Raw genomic sequence first — 17,887 nt, forward strand, 5'->3', positions numbered from 1 at the left:
ACAGAAAATAAATGGAGGCTGCTTGCTCTTAAATGAACTCTCTGCCTCCATCCAGTTTAAACCCTCATCTCTTTTCTGGGGCTCAATGCAATTTCATAAACTGTGACCCCATAAAACTAACCCATCTTTATCTTAATAGCAGTTTTCTTAAATAATATTACTAAGGAACACTTGACAGGATATTGGACATGAATAAACTATTCAAATGTCTTTATGCCGCATCCACAATAATTCTAACAAAATTTATAATAATGTCTGCAAAATAAATTGCTTCCTTCCCCTTTCTAAAAATCATTTACTCAATTGGAATGACTTCATTAAAAAAATAAACCCATTATTAGGTTAATGTATTTTACTGTCACAGGTTTTTTCCCCAAACAACCCTGTAATTTCTTGCATGGGGTAGTTGAGACAATTCAATGGAACTGAGCGTTTTTGTCACCTGGAGAGAAAAATATCTGCTGGTACCTGTTGTGGTTCCGTCTGAGGCCCCTCCAGGAACGGCTGACCTTCTGTCGGTTTCCAGCTCAGAGGGAGAGGCTGAGGAACAGGAGGTGCAGACAGACGAGGAGGAGGAATCCCAGGCTGAAGAAGAGGGAGGACAGCCAGAGTCCCACCAGGGGGAGCTCTCCCCAGCAAGCAGCCTGGATTCCTTAGAGGAAAGTGCACAAGCCATAATTGATCTGCGACAACGAAGAGCTACTCAGAGACTGAATCAATTGGCTAAATACTTTCAGCATTAAAGTGGCAACAGCTGGGTTTGGGTGTGGTGCTCTTGGGAAAGGCTAAAAGGCAGACTCACCCTTCCTGGCTTGTGGAGTTTTATCTTTGAGAGTCGTGGGACCTGACTGTGAACTTTGGCGTCTTGGAATCCTGGTTTGTGCCTTTGACTATTGAAACCTTGGGGGGGGGATGCCAGCAAGAAGCTTGCTGTATTGTCTGGACATCAGGACCCTGCTGTACCGTATTATATCCTGTCTGTTGGGAAGAACAGGTTTTCCTCTGTGCTTATTTTTTCCAGTTATAAAATACTTTTGGCTTTTACCAGAGTGTCTGGCTGTTTTTTCCAGTTGGTGTTGAGGTCTGGGGGAACCCAGACAGAACAGTACCTAGGATCAAACTCACTGTCTCCTGATTGTGAGGTAAGAGCTCCATGTCTAGGCCGCCAAAGTACTCTTTACTGACTCATGGTAATTTATTTACTTAATTTACAGATCCACCAAATAATGTGTCACTAAACAGTAGGAATTTTACTATGGTTATGTTAGTTATTTAAATGATATACCTTCAGTTGTCTATTCAACAACGAGTACCAAAATATAATACCCACTTATCTAAATGCTTGCATAGAAAGAGATAGGTGCATATTAGTAAAAAAGGAAGTGCCACAGTACTAAAGTATAATTAAGGGCATAGCCTCACTTACAGTTCATGCTGCTCATGTACTGTGCCTGATGCTGTTTTTAAGGCTAAATCAACTTTAGAAAAACTCTGTTCAGACTGTGATATTTTGGCAACATTTGGCAATTTACTATTGTCCTTGTAGACAATATCCCCTCTGCTGTGTTCTAAAATGAATTTCAATAAGTCTAATAGTGCAATCATTAGGTTTAATGTGGACTATTTTGGAGTTGGGGATGCAATATTTTTAATCTTAGGTGACTGAAAAAAATTGATGAAATTGCTGGATTTTTTTAAAATGCAGGAAAAATAGGATGTTAAGGAAACAAAGTAATTGAAAGGGGTTTTGGCAGGGTTTCAAAGTAGCAAACCTCTATTTACAATGCAAAAGTTGTAACCACCGTACTACTACAGAGTTCTTGATATAAAAATTGCTCAAAATAGCATTAGGGACCATGATAACAATGATAGTAACTCAATTGCACGGCAATCCTGTCTCGGCATAGTAGATATTGAATTGCTGGCTTTATTATTGATTGATTGATTGATTGGATTTGTATGAAATATATTGAAGTGCACAACAGAACTCAAGAAATAACACAAAAGAGTGTTCTTAGAAGCAGGCAACAACAAAACATATGCCCAGAAGTTGTCTTCACAATGAGTAGGTGATCAATAAAAAGCAATGTTATTCATTTCTGCCTTCCACAAGTGGTTCTCTATTCCAGTTTTGGGTTGTTAATTACTGTTGAGCAAAGGAAATAAAAAGTGAACCCCAAACTAAATGACTTCCTTATTTCAAATCACCTTCTAGGATGAAAATAGGAGAACTAAGGACATTCAAATATTATTCATTCATTAATTCATTAATTCATTCAATATTTTATGCCGCCCTTCTCCATCTCCTTACAACATGTTAGCAATAGCACTTTTTAACAGAGCCATTATATTGCCCCCACAATCCGGGTCCTCATTTTACCCACCTTGGAAGGATGGAAGGCTGAGTCAACCTTGAGCCGGTGATGAGATTTGAACCGCTGACCTGCAGATCTACAGTCAGCTTTAGTGGCCTACTGTACTGCACTCTATCTTCTGCGCCACCTTGGCTCTATTAATCTTATTAATAAGATTTACATTTTCTTTTATGAAATTCTGAGTTACCATGAAAGCAAACTTCAGATCCAGTTATTAAACCAGGGTTTCCCATCTTTGACAACTTTAAGGTAGTGGATTTCTACTCCCATAATTCCACAGCCAGACTAGAATATTCTAGGAGTTGAAGTCTACTTATCTTAAAGTTGTCAAAGTTGGAAAACCTTGGATTAATCAATCTCCCCCATTCTCAGATATAATTTCTCCCATTGATTTCAAAGGAATTAAATCCAACAAATGAAATCTAAACCCAACCAAGTAATACTTCTCAACTTTACCATGATTGTCAATTTACATTCATGTAAATTGACTCTGGAATTCATTATATTACATGGAAGATGATGATCTTGATGTTGTTGTTGTTGTAGATGATGATGATGATGATGATATTATTATTATTATTGTTGTTGTTGTTGTTATTATTATTATTTTGTAAAACATGTACAAGATGACAGGTATAGTATAAACATAAATATGGGTATGAAAAAAATGGAGACAGTAGGACCGGGACGGTAGGCACATAGGTGCGCTTATTCATACCTCTTACCTCTTAGGAATGGGGTGAAGTCAACAGTAGACAGTTTAAGGTTAAAATTATGGGAGTTTGGGGTTGTAACAACAGAGTCAGGAAGTGCATTCCAGGCATTGATCACTCTGTTACTGAAGTCATATTTTCTGCAATCAAGTTTGGAGCCGCTTACCTTGAATTAGTATCTATTGTGTGCTCATATATTATTGCAGTTGAAGCTGAAGTAATTATTAACAGGTAGTAAGTTCTAGCGCTTAATTTTATATGCTACGTGTAGTTCGGACCGTAAGTGGCATAGTTCTAGGTAGTCCAACTTAAGATTTCAAGCCTGAAATACCTGTGGACTCGCTCAATTGTGTTAATGTCTGATATACAGTGTGGATTCTAGGCAGACGAGCTGTATTCGAGAATTGGTCCAGCAAAATTTTTGATGCAAGATTAAGTTGACAACTCTTCATACAGTGAGCTTTGACGCTTAGGTTAAAAAAAAAGATGTACAAAAGCAGTGATATAACTAGAATTCTGGAAGCCTAACCTGAACTCCTCAGTGTGTCTTAAATGACTTTCAGTGGAATTGCGACATAATGTTTTGCTTTTCAGTCTAAACAAATATTTCCCCCATAATTTCTTCCCAGCTTTTCAACCTAACTATCTGAAAATTAAATGGAATGCTATGGAGTAAAGCAGGATTTAGTCAGCTACAAAGGTTAAGGCAGTAAAACATTACCTCAGGTAATGGAGTAAAACTGGTATTTGCATCCTGCATTAGTGCTTCATTACCACATCAAAGAAACATTCTTTCTTTCAAAGCATTTTACCTTCACAACAGAACACACAAGTGTCAAACAGTCTCCCAAACCATTCAATCAATCACTAAAAATATACCTGCCCTGAGGCACTTACAAGACATAGACTGACATGGAAATTGTTTTGGAATTTGGGAAAACAATCACTGTAACCTCAAAACAGAGCAACGGGATGGAGCCTTCTGTTAGTCATATTGCCTATTTGTTTCATTTTCCTATCATTCATTTCTCATATTAGAATTTAAGAAATTATTTCCTTAACTTGAGTTTCTCCTTTCTAGTCACCAAGAGACCATTCAGCTCATATTTACTTATTCATTTTCCATTTTAATTGGAAAATAAAATACATTTATTTACTAATCCTTCAATAAAACTGTTAACAGATTATCAAAAAGGCAGTGAAAAAATAAACATCATCTTAAAATTTCTGACTTGCTTTTAATATGAAGCCTCACATAGAGCATGGATTTAAAGAAGACATTACTTTATACAAAGGTACCTACAAATGCCTCTACTTACGAACTTTTCTAGATAGGAACCGGGTGTTCAAGATTTTTTTGCCTCTTCTCAAGAACCATTTTCCACTTACAAACCTGAGCCTCTGAAACTGTAACCAGAAAAGGCAGGGAGAAGCTTCCGTGGGGCCTCTAGGAATCTCCTGGGGGGAAATAGGGGTGGAAAACGCAGGGAGAAGCCTCTGTGGGGCCTCTCTAGGAATCTCCTGGGAGGAAACAGGGTCTCCATCCTCTCTGTGGTTTCCCTAATCGCACGCATTATTTGCTTTTACATTGATTCCTATGGGAAAAATTGCTTCTTCTTACAAACTTTTCTACTTAAGAACTTACAGAACGAATTAAGTTTGTATATATTCCAGAGAAAGGATTGGAGTAGACATAAAAATCCAACTTGATAAAGGTATTCCTGGAAGATATTGTCAAGATACCTGTGTTTTCATAGGCAGCAAAAAAATCCAGGAAGAATTCTAAGCCTCTTAATTTTCTCCATTATCTGCAAGAGCTGTTCAACAGGAAGATGGCCTTCTGCCTAGCAATGTGTATACCATAAAAATATAAGGTTCTAAATGTTGGAAATGTAGGAAAAAGAATGATTCTTATTATCACATGTGGTAGCTTTGTAACAAAACAAAAATATTCTGGAACATTTTACCTTATGTAAAATAAAATGTATATAGTATTAGAAATATTAAATGATGGTAATATAGAAATATCACTGTAGCAAAAAAGAAACAGGACTGCCACACATCGTTCAAAGTTTTTATAATGTTTTGTTTATGTTTGTTCATGCATGTTTATAAAAATAAATAAATATGAGCTTCTATATGCAGTGGGAAGGGATGCAATTGCTTAGTGGTTAAAGATGCTAAGTTGTCAGATGGAAAGCTGACAGCCTGGGTTCAAAAGCTGAGTGCCACGCGATGGGGTGAGTTCCTGTTACTTGCCCCAGCTCCTGCCCATCTAACAATTGGAAAGTATGCAAATACAAGTAGATAAATGTGTACCACTTCAGTGCGAAGGTAATAGCTTTCCATATGTCTCAACATATAGCATATGACCACAGAAATGTCTCCGGACACACTGGCTCATTAAGCTAAGAAATGGAAATGAGCACCGTCCCCTAGATTCAGACATGACTGGACAGGAGAAACCTTTACTTTTATATATGGTGGGCAAATACAAACTTAATATTGATTAACCAAACTTGGGTGATTAGAAGCAAGACATATATTCATCATAGTAAAACTTTACCCATAATCATATTTTCAATATCCTTTTTGGAAAGCCCACTGAGATGCACATAGTCATCATAAATGGAAGTACAGTATTCCTTCAATTTTCGCGGGGGATGCGTTTCGAGACTGTCCGCAAAAGTCAAATTTCCGTGAAGTAGAGATGTGGAAGTAAATACACTATTTTTGGCTATGAACAGTATCACAAGCCTTCCCTTAACACTTTAAACCCCTAAATTACAATTTCCCATTCGCTTAGCAACCATTTAGATTATTACTCACCATGTTTATTTATTAAAGTTTATTACAAAATATTTATTAAAGGCAGACAAAAGTTTGGCGATGACATATGACATCATCAGGCAGGAAAAACCGTGGTATGGGAAAAAAACCACAAAGTATTTTTTAATTAATATTTTTGAAAAACCTTGGTATAGACTTTTCGCGAAGTTCGAACCCGCGAAAATCGAGGGTAATAGCACAGTGGTTACAATACAGTACTGCAGGCGACTTCTGCTGATTGCCGGCTGCAGCAGTTCGGCAATTCGAGTCTCTCTGGCTCAAGGTTGACTCAGCCCTCAATCCTACGAGGACCCTGATTGTTGGGAATGATATGCTGACTCTGTAACTGCTTAGAGAGGGTGTGGAAAGCACTGTGAAGCAGTATATAAGTCTCATTGCTATTGCTATTATACAATATTTTCCCCAGTATTCCAAAGCACAACAAATATTAGTAACTTGATTCTGGCATCTAATTAAGGCAGGGTTTGTTAAGTATGTCACAGCTGATGAATTCCCAAACTACATTACACCATAAACCATAGATTACAAATTACAGAGTAATCAAATGTTGCCTAAGCATGAAGTATGTTTAGTTTCGATGTACACAATCGTGTAAACCTAGCCAAATAGTTACTAAATCCATCTGGTAAGTGAAAGAGGCAAATAAATGGATTTTCTGGCTCACTCTAAAGGGATATATCAAGGAGAAAATTTCTATTGAATTGGTTAGGACTTAGTATTTCTAGAGCTGGGGTATTCTATTTTAATTTTGTATTAGGCTGTTAATTAGCATGCAGACTTTTGACTTCATGCTCAGATTTTAGTGTACATTTTAATCCAACAAATGTCAAAATGTATCCATCTATCTATCCATCATCTATCTATCTATCTATCTATCTATCTATCTATCTATCTATCTATCTATCTATCTATTTTATAATGTGGTTAAAACATCAGAACATCTATTTTACATATTTTGTGTATTTTTTGGTAGTCAAACCTATTCTCACATATGTTTATTTTTATATAGTGTTGAAATTGTATGAATGAACTGGCAGGCCTTCCATTTTTTAAAAAAACATAGATTTACCATAGATATAAACCAAGAAAAACAAATCTAAATCCTTAGCAATGTAAACAGAAAGAGCAGGGTTCCCTACCACCACCAATACTGTTTTCTTCACAATACTGTTTGTTCAGTTTGTGTCCAAGTTGCAGAATATACTTCACTGAGTCATAATTTCTGAAACAACTTTAAACACTTATTCAGGGAAGACTCTTAACCAAGACTAGACTATAAGAAGCATTTTACATTCTCTGCACTACAATTTCTATAAACTGTGATAAGAAGCCCCATTGGCTGAGGTTTATGAAACTTTATTCCAGGACATTTGGATGGAACTTTACTCTCTATTTTTAGCACCTCAGCACTAAATATGTGGCTTAGAGGATGTTACAAAGTAAAAAAAAAACCTACTAAAAATTATAAGTGCCCATAGCAAGGTGTTTCAGCTAGTGGATGTACAAGATAAATTACATATCTTCAGTGTTCTTTGGACAATTACTCCTGGAGTCAAAATTAAAGCATCCCAACCCTATTACCCATATCTTCATTTGAACACATGGCATAAAGAAAATCCCACCACTTCTTTGAATGACTAAGTCCATTACTGCTATTAGGATCTTACTCTAAGATACTGTAATGCATGCAATTATCAAAATAAATATCACTCCTTTACATATTTAATTCTATTGCATTTGATTTTTGTCTCCTATTTGAAAAACTTTGCAATTGTCTCTGTAAAAGATTACTGCCCTCTAGCAATGATTATAGTTTATTGGCTATATACAATTGCATAACTGGTTTTTATTAAACTGATGGAACTTAAGCCTAAGCTTTGATCCACCCAAGAATTTGAACAGTGATTCTGAATCCTCAAAGTCAGAGAGATTAGATTAGATTATTTAAAGCATTTTGATAGCCAGATACATAGGATTATATTTTATTGCATTTAACAATAAAACCTAACAGCAGCATTTACATACAATCTTAAAGTTAAATTCAGACTCTTTTCATGCTATATCACCTTTGGAACAAAAAGCAGTAGTTTATTTAATTTTCCCAGAAATTGTTTATCATTTTTATATTGAAACAGAACAAATTACTATTACAAAATGGAAGAATCAATTGCAACACAGTTCAGATTTTTGCAAGGAAAATATAGGGTTTAAGCCTGCAGTTCTATGCAGACCTTCCTGTGATTAAATTCTGTAGACATAGCAGGACCTTCTTCTTAGTAAATTAAGGTTTTTCTCTACATATAAACACACTGCTTTTACAAATGACAGAGCAGAAGTCTGGTAAGCCAAAATTAACTGTATAAACAACCACTGTGACACAAATATCACAACCTAAAGTTTGAAATGCTAAAAACTGCTGTGTATGTGTTCCCTGCTTTAAGTAATATGAGAATTTTGCCCTATGACAATACAAGCATGTTTAAGAACTAGCAATTTTCACAGATGAACAGAAATTAAACATTTCCCAAACATTGGCAAAAAGGTACTTGACTTATGATTACAATTGAATTTTCTGCTGGTAAATAAAGAGAGTTAAGTGAGTTTTGCCCCATTTTATGACCTTTCTTGCCATGGTTCTTAAGTGAATCATGGCATTTGTTAAGCTAGTAACACAGTTCTTAAGTGAACCTTGTTTCCTCACTGACTTTGCTTGCCAGAAAGTCGCAAAAGGTGGTCGCATAACCGTGAGACATTGCAATCGTCATAAGTATGAACCAGTTGCCAAGCATTCAAATTTAGATCACATGACCACAGGGGTGTGGCAATGATTGTGACTGTGAAGTCGCAAAAGGTGGTCGCATGACCGTGAGACATTGCAATCGTCATAAGTATGAACCAGTTGCCAAGCATCCAAATTTAGATCACATGACCACAGGGGTGTGGCAATGATTGTGACTGTGAAGGAGTCATAATTCACTTTTTTAGTCCTTTTCTAACTTTGAACAGTCACTGCTGTAATTTGAGAACTATCTGTATTGATATCAGTGAATGACCATTTCTAAAAATACAATATATTGTAGGAGAAGAGTCATGGTAGCATTATTTTCTGACTAACAAATTCGTTTCTGACTAACAAGTTTTATTATGTTTTTGTGGAAATAAAGCACTAGCTATCATTGTCCAGTAAGTCTGAACAGGTGAGGAGAACAAAGAAAAGTCCAATTTCAATGAATTCTGCGAGGTCAGATTAATTTTGCTCTAGGGCAGGCAAAGTTGGCTAGGATGATTGGCTCAGGAATTCTGAGAGTTGAAGTTCACAAGTCATACAAGATCCGACTTTGCCTACCCCTGCTCTAGGGTACTGAAGGAACCAGTGCAGGTGATTCCAGAATTTTCAGATGTTATTTGATCAATACTGGTAAATTAGAAGATCAGAGGAAAGCTAAATAGAGAAAAGGAAGACATATGAATTTACAGCTGTAATAGCTTTATAACTATAGTGGTCAAGGTGTTTGAGAAGTGTGATTGTGAGCACTTCAGTAGGAGTGCAAAAATCGAAAGTCAGTATGGATTTTTCCCAAGAGGTCTGAAACTAACTTAATCTCCCTTTAGACAGAGTTACTAATTTATTAGATTGGGGTAAATGTTGTGGACACAGTGTATTGTGATCTCAGAAAAGCATTACGTGAAATTTTTATTACCTCCTCATTAAGAAAATGTTAAAAATATATGAGCTTAGATAATACATGTGATAGATGGATTCACAATTAACTTAATAATCATCCCAGAGAGCAGTCATAAACAATTTCATCAGCTTGATGAGCAGTATGGATTTTGGATTTCTGCTCTGCAACACTTGTTATGAATAATTTGGATGAGGGGATTGTTAGATTTGTAGATACATAAAAGTATAAGTGGTCAACATTTTAAAATGGAAATAGGTGCCTTTAAATATATATATATGATCCGTGGGCTGAAATTAATAAGGTGAAATTTAACAGGGAAAAATGTAAAGTCCTATATCTGTAGCTTTTGATTACTTAATATTTGCCATCACATTGTTTAGGCATTTTTAGCTTATGATTTACTGGAACATCCTTTTTGCATGTACTACTGGCAAGCCAGATTTGTTGAACGTATAATTGTGTCTTTCATTTCTCCTCCCTTCAAGTTGGTCTCTGGAATGTTGTTCTTAGAGAAGTCTATCCTACCCTTTTCTGAAGAGTATTCCTTTGATCAATAAAAGTCTTTTTGTTCTGCCACATCTCTGTCCTGTTGAGTTGATTTGTGTTTCTCCTAATTGATGATGGTATATTTTCCTTGTTATAATAGCTAAATATGTGTATTAATTGTATTTAGTTCTACCATTTTAACTTCTTGAGAAGGCAAAAATGGATAAAAACAATCATGATAAAAAAAATTAATGACATATAATATTGCCTTAAAATCTAATACAATTAATCGTGCATAATAGTGTATAATTATAATATTAAAACATTTAACATTTTTTCCAGGTGGGGAGTGATTATGTATATATAAAATCTATGATAAGTAATCAAAAGATTCTGGGGAACTCTTGAATGTTCCATATGGTTCTTTGGATCCACACTGACCCAGCTATATATATTATATTATAATACTATAGAGTAGTTTTTAACTGTTCCCAACTGGAAGTCTATGGTGGCTTCAAACATGGCTTCCAGACTGGTTCCTATGGTCTGGTTTCTTGGGTCCAATATGAGAAATTGATGCTGGCTCAAAATATTAATTTCTGGAAAACCATAAATTAAGACGGTTTGGAAGAGAACTTGACTGATTTAGGATCCCAACAAAACATTTGATTCTTGTAATGATAGTTCTTGTCCATCTCTATAAATCATATATATTTATTTCAGAGATGTAATTCCATAAATGTTTGTCCACCAAGGCCTTGTTCCTCATGCATACCAACCTAATTTTTCCTATCAAAGGCAGATAGTCTTAGTTACCACTGTTAAAACAAAGGCTTACTAGAGTATTCTTAATTGTTTGGCTCCAAGCTGTTTAAGGGTTTGAAGGCCAATGCCAATATTGTTCCTGGGGTCAAGACAGTTTCATTAGTTCCAAACTGATTTAATTTGTTCCAACCACTTAATCCCCAATTAGAACACTGATTCTTTATTGACATGCAAATTATGTACAACCTATAGTTTTCTAATTGGCTAGTTTAGCTTTTGGCTAAACAGCATCCTTTCTTTTCAGGATAATGGTTTTGCTTTGCTTGCTCTCTATCATCATATAACCCATTCAGAACATCTACTGCTTGGGTCATGAATATGAATCATAGTTTTATATAACCTGTCCAGTAAGGGCATGATACTTCTAATATTTGGATGCTTCTTATAGCAGTAACCTGTTACATTGCCATTTTTACTGCTTTTAAAGTTCAATGGCCATTATGAATGGTTATAAAACCAATAATCTTTCCCTAAGAAGAGGATGCCAATATATTTGGGTTTTCTGATCCATTGTAAATGAACACTAGGTAGCAATTTCTTTAGAATCAGAAATGAACATGGGCAAATTCCACAAAAGGACAGACTCGTGCAACATGGTATGGAACCCAGCAAGGCAATACATGTCATCAATAGCCTTATGAAAACAATTTCCATTTCACTTTTTGAGTCAAAGAAGGCAAGCAATGAATATACTCTATGGTCCATTTGATTTTAGCATTCATATATTTTCTTTTTGTTTTTTTTTTCATGTAGCATACTTTATGTTTGACTAGGCTTGCTTAGCTTACTCAAACCCTTCATGCATTTCATTGGATAGAATACTTAAGGTTCTAGTACACTGGTATTAAAGTTTTTCTGCTTTGATTCCTCAATTGATAATGTTTCACAAAATTATACCAATACACTTTCTTTTCTCTGCTGAGGGAACCTGTGGATATTTGATGAAGTAGATGAATAAAGGACCTCTGAAAGACCTTAAGTCAATCTAGAATTTGTGACAATTCTATAGCACATAACTCATGCACATCTTATATTTTAGAAATTATGTCAGTGTTGTCCATTGAAGAAACTTACTGTACAACATACCTGGCATCTATACAGTATATCTAGCTCTACATTCCAGCAACTGTAGATCAACTGTTAACTCTACTAACAAAGTGAAATACAAATATTTAATAAACCAATTTGATTTACCCATTATGATGCTCATAAACAAGATGTGGATGGCGGTGCAAAAGACCAAAAGGTTTTGGAATCCATGTTAGTACAGCATTACTGCTATGCTATACAGAATACACAACACAGCAGGGAATCCAATCAACCAGCATAGATTGCATAACAATCCATCAACCATTTTGCAAGCCAGCCTGAGTATAAAGCATCCATGGGATGGAATACGCAATCCCCATTACAATGACATTACAGGCAATCTCTAAGTAAATAGTCTGAGTTGAGAAGAAGAAAGTTAAAAGAGTTAAGGCTCCAATAGAGCCTTTCAAGTATCCCAGCACTTCAACCCAGGATGGAAGCAATAACTCTTTCTACCTTGTCTTCTCTCTTTAAACATTTAAAATACCACATGGCTTCAAATGAGAGGCATAAATACACATTTTAAGCCATTTGGAAGATAAGAACTGAAAACTGCAACCCTTCCCTGCAATTGAGTAGAACTATACTTTTGCTCAAACTGCAACTGAGTAGAACTATAATCCCCTGAAGGAATCCCGGTTTATTACATATATAGAGAAAGTTTTCCTAAAAACAAAAGCTCAAGAAGTACACTTGAAGAAGACGAAGGCAGCCCACACAGAATTTAGACCGCTTCTTGTTTCCATTAACATCCCTCAGAAGAAAGCAGCGAGGAGAAAGAAGAAGAAAAAAACCCCAGTCCCACTAATTGAAAAAGCTAGAGACGTGTCAGCAAAGGGGGGGTGGGGGTGGAGAGAAGCCCTGGAAAGCGGTGTGTGTGTGAGGGAAAGATATTTCCTGACAAGAAAGTACCGTTTCTTAAAACACTCCCAATTGTCTTTCTCCAACGCACAATCAGCGGGGCAGAAGTGGGGATACACACACACACGCACAACAGTTTTAAGTATGCAAAAAGAAGCGGAGGGAAGGCTCCAAAAAGTCGCAAAGAGGCAAGAAAGGGAAGGTTGAGAAGAAAGTGGAGATTTTTTTCCTCTCGCCGTGACGGCTTCTTTTCCTGAGGCGCCCTCGCCGCTTCTTTTCCTGGGGCGGGTGGGTTTTGGGGGGGGGGGGGGAAGCAAACCTGGGCTGCTTTTCTTGTCTAACCAAACCGGCCAAGAATGTTGGCGGAGGCACCGAAAACAGCCGTGCTCGAGCAAGAAAGGAAGAGAGAGGGAGCGAGAAAGAAAGAGACGGAGAGAGGAAAGACGCCAAAAACTCCCCCTTAAATCTCCCCAAAGTCCATTACCTGGGCCAGCCGAAGTCTCTTCTCCCACCCCGGGGGCTGCCGCCGTTGTTTTTTTTTACCCCGCAGACCAAGCCGGAGTGGGGGGGGGGTCTTCCCGCCCTCGCTGCCTCTTTCAGCCAGCCGCCTGTTTCGCTGCGTCTCTTTTTTCCCAAGTCGGCGGACCCTTCGACGTTCACTTGGCCGCGGGGTAGCTGCAGCGGTGAGGAGGCGGCGGCGGCGGCAGCGGCAGCGTAAGGAACACCATCCTTCGCCCCGGCGGTCGCTTCAGGCAGGGGGCGAAAGCTGCTCGGCCGATAGGGGGGGAAAAAAACAGGCGAAGGGGACGCCGGGGCAGCCTCTTGGCGCGGCAACCCTACTCATCCGATGCGGGGTGGTGTAGGGGCTGAGGGGTGTGTGTGGAGAAAAAGAGCGAAGGGGAAAAGTTGCGAGGCGCCGCCCGCGCCTGCAGCCGCCACCAGGGCGGTGTGTCTTGTGTGTGCACAGTCCGATGGGTGGGGTGGTTTGCCTCTCGCGCTCCCGCCACTTGGCTGCTGGCCTGGCTAAGAAGCAATTTTGGGAGCCGGCGGGCTTCTTTGTAATTTCCTCGTCTTCTTCTTTTTTTCCCGCCTTTTCTCACCTGCCCGTGGCGCTGAGCTAGCGCTCCGCCTTTGCTTGTCGCTGTGCGCGCAAATCTTTCCGCTTTGCGCGTCAAGGGAGGGGTGCTTGTCTCTCAGATGCGTCCCCTTCACCGCCTACCTCTCCCCCTCTCTCCCTCTCTCTCTCTCTCACATACACCAACCAACCAACCAACCAACAGGTCTTGATGGCTGGCGACTGGATTACTCTTATGACGACCTAAATTACCATCTGATTCTATGGAGGTGGCAAACTCCCAGGTCAAAAGACACATCAAAAAATAAATATGCCCATGTCCACATCTCTCTCTCTCTCTCTCTCTCTCTCTCTCTCTCACTCACACACACACACACCAACAGGTCCTGGTGAGTGGGGTGCCATAAATCGGCTGGATCACTCTTATGATGATTTTGAAGAGCCTAACTACCAAGTTAGTAGTTTGGCCTAACTACCAAGCTGCAAGAAATAAATTGGAATCACTTTATAATATGTAAACAGATATTTTGCTCTTGAGTTAAAATGGGGTGGGGTGTAAATGTTTGTCTGGTGGTGGGCAGTACTCACAGAGCACCTGTTTTATGTTGTGTATGTGTTTATATTTTAAAAAATTAATTAAAAAAATTAATTAAAAAAAGCAATGGCCTAAATTACCATCTGATTCTATGGAGGTGGCAAACTCTCTGGTCAAAAGATACAAAAAATTAATATGCCCACGTCCACATCTCTCTCTCTCTCACACACACACACACACCACACACATACACCAACAGGTCCTGGTGGCTGGGGTGCCATAAATCGGCTGGATTACTCCTACGATGATTTCATTGAAGTAGATTCTGAAGAGCAACGACCTGATCTAAATTATCATCTGATTTTATGGATGTGGCAAACTCTCGAGTCAAAAGACACAAAAAAATTAATATGCCCATGTCCACATCTCTCTCTCTCTCTCTCTCTCTCTCTCTCTCTCTCTCCCCTTCAAAATTCCCTTGTTCTCCTCCGAGCAACTCCATTGATTCTTTTTCAACCTCTTGACCCGGTTCCTTGGCCCACCCCAACTGAACCGAAGCGAGGTGGTTATCAAAACCAGAAAAACGAGTTCGGGAAGGGTGAAAGTTTGGCTTGGACAACTTTCGTTTTCCTTGGGTAAGCAAAAGGTTCCAAGTCGTGCCAGAGTTGAACTTTAAACTCCAGGAGGACCTGTAGTAGTTGTAGAAAGCAAACAGTGTAGGGATTATTACTGTGTAATTTGTTTGTTGACTTGAATTTCTCACAAATTGTGATTCAGCCGGGTTGAGCTCCGAGCTAAATGCTCGTGTTAAGACATATAAGAACATGAAGAACTTCACAGGATGAGCATAAAACATTGGTTCCCATCATTCTGAAGAATAAGGATTCCTGGATGGTTGGAAGGTTTACTTAATTTAATTTACTGAATTTATTTGAATTACATGCCACCCAATCCCATGGGTTGGAGGTTGGAGAAGTATAAACTATAACACTTCCCTATAAACTAGCAGGAAACATGTGGGAGGAAAAATGACAGATTCTGCTCTTTTCCTGCAAAGAACATTTTAAACAATGTCGTTTGGTGGGACCCAGGGGAAGAGCCTTCTCTGTGGTGGCCCCGACCCTTTGGAACCAACTCCCCCCAGATATCAGAGTTGCCCCCACCCTCCTAGCCTTTCGTAAGCTCCTTAAAACCCACCTCTGTCATCAGGCATGGGGGAATTTACATGTTCCTTCCCCCTAGGCTTATAAAATTTATGCATGGTACACTAGTGTGTATGATTGGTTTTAATTTGTGGTGTTTTTTTTAAAAGTAATTTAAATATTGGATTTGTCTTACATTGTATTGCTATTGCTGTGAGCCGCCCCGAGTCTGCGGAGAGGGGCGGCATACAAATCTGATTAAACTTAAACTTAAAAGTCTCTTCATCTATTCAGTTGCTCAGTTATGATACTATCTCAAGAGCCACTTTTATATGTCCAGATCAGAGGTGGTATTCAGCAAGTTATGACCAGTTCTAGGGAACCGGTAGTGGAAATTTTGAATAGTTCTGAGAAACGGTAAATACCCCCTTCTGACTAGAAATAGGGATTTTGCAATAACCTTCCCCTGGAGTGAATGGGATGGAAATGGAAATTTTACAATATTCTTCCCCTGTTTCGCCTACCAAGCCACATAGTATTTTTTAAAATCCCATCACATGCTTAAGAAGAATGGGTTTGAACTCTGTGGCCTTGACCCCACTTGCGCTGTAACATAGTACAATCCTGTTGGGACAATCCCACTCCACCCTTTTGGCCCTGCTGCATTATTTCCCTGTTGAAACCTTTTGATTTGTGTTGTTTCTTGGCATGACCATTCATACTTGACTCCTGATGATTACAATTCTATGCATTTTGCTAACCAACATTATTAGAAATTTATTTCCCCAAACACTGGAAGGTGGGACAAGAAACAATGGGTGGAAATTAACCAAAGGAGAGAAGCAACTTGGAATTGAGGAGAAACTTCCTAACAGGACAATTAACCAATGGAACAGCTTGCCTTCAGATTTTGTGGGAGCTTCATCACTGGAGGTTTTTAAGAAGTAGACAGTCACTTGTCTAATATGGTTATAGGATCTCCTGCTTGAGCAGGGGGCTAGACTTGAAGACCTCCAAGGTCCTTTCCCACTCTATTCTGATTCATCCTAGGGTGGAGAGGGAGTTTCTGGTCCAAGGCCAATGAGCTGGCTTTTATGCCTAAAGTCTGGGCCTAGAAAGCTTAGAACTAAGACGCCTTAAACAAGATCTACCGTATTTTTTGCTCTATAAGACGCACCTGCTGATAAGACGCACCTAGATTTTAGAGGAGGAAAATAGAAAAAAAATATTTTGAGCCAAAAAGTGGGCTAAACACATACACAGAGAGACAGAGAGAGAGAGAGATTTGCAGTGGTTAGGAATAGATAAAGAAATCCAGCGGGGTGGATGAGAAGTACAATTCAGAGAGCACTCAACCACACTTAGCAACCTCTTCTCTCTTTCACGGGGCCGAGGTGGCCGCTAATCAAGAAGGGGGCTTGCTTCGGTGACGGGCACCGCCTGCCTGCTTTCCTTTACCTGAGCTTGCCTCTGCAGCAAAGGCCCAGCAGCCGGCAGTAGAGAGTGCCGCGCCGCTCGGCCTGAGCCGGCGTCCACTTCCAGAGACAACAGCCCCCGCCGCTTCCTCAGTTGGGGAGGAAGGTAGCAGAAGCGGAGGCAGCCAAGCTCCCTGACGCGCCCTTCGGAGAGCTGGCAGGCGCCGGGGGACCCTTCCTTCCGCCAACCGAGGCCGCCCTTCATTTCCCTCTGACGGCTGCCGCTATTTGCAAATAGCAGCCCAGCCAAAACGGCCGCTGTCCCCTCCTCCTCCTCCTCCCCCCCAGATCCTTGTGTGCAACTCTGCTCCCCAAAAAAAAAAAAAGCACCGCTAGTCTTCTCAACTTCACGGGTTTTGCGCCGCGACGCAGGCGGAGGTGGACGCGACGCCGAGGTGCCATTTCAAGAAAAGAAAGCAACAAAAAAACGGGGGGGGGGGGGGGAAGCTGGGTATGCGCGTGAGGAGAAGGGAGACGTCCCCGAAGTCTAGGGCAGAGCTAAGGTCGTAAGGGGGGATTGGGAGGGTCTCCCCTCCTAGTCTTTCCCCTCCACCTTTCCTTTCAGCCCCCCTCACCGCCGCCCCTGCTCCAGCGCCTCCCCCCCCTCCCTGCCTGCATCTTCGCTCCATAAGACGGGGCTGATTTTTCATCCTACTTTGGGAGGAAAAAAACTGCGTCTTATGGAGCGAAAAATACAGTAAGTATAGTGTCATCCCCAAACCCCCAACACTTTACCCTTAGATTATGTACGGTTGACCTATCCAGATTCCTAAGA

The 17,887-nt window shown here is 39.5% G+C and overlaps 1 protein-coding gene across 1 annotated transcript in view; it reads right to left on the reverse strand.

The window, feature by feature from the left end:
- The window catches only part of LPAR1 (lysophosphatidic acid receptor 1), a 91,647-nt gene extending 77,817 nt beyond the window's left edge, over nt 1–13,830 (reverse strand). The window contains exon 1 of the mRNA XM_070742447.1: nt 13,370–13,830. The gene's annotated coding sequence lies outside the window, so the exon portion shown is untranslated. The remainder of the gene's footprint in view (nt 1–13,369) is intronic.
- Nucleotides 13,831–17,887: the final 4,057 nt, after the last annotated feature.

This window comes from Erythrolamprus reginae, chromosome 2 (assembly GCF_031021105.1).
Source record: "Erythrolamprus reginae isolate rEryReg1 chromosome 2, rEryReg1.hap1, whole genome shotgun sequence".
NCBI lineage: Eukaryota > Metazoa > Chordata > Lepidosauria > Squamata > Dipsadidae > Erythrolamprus > Erythrolamprus reginae.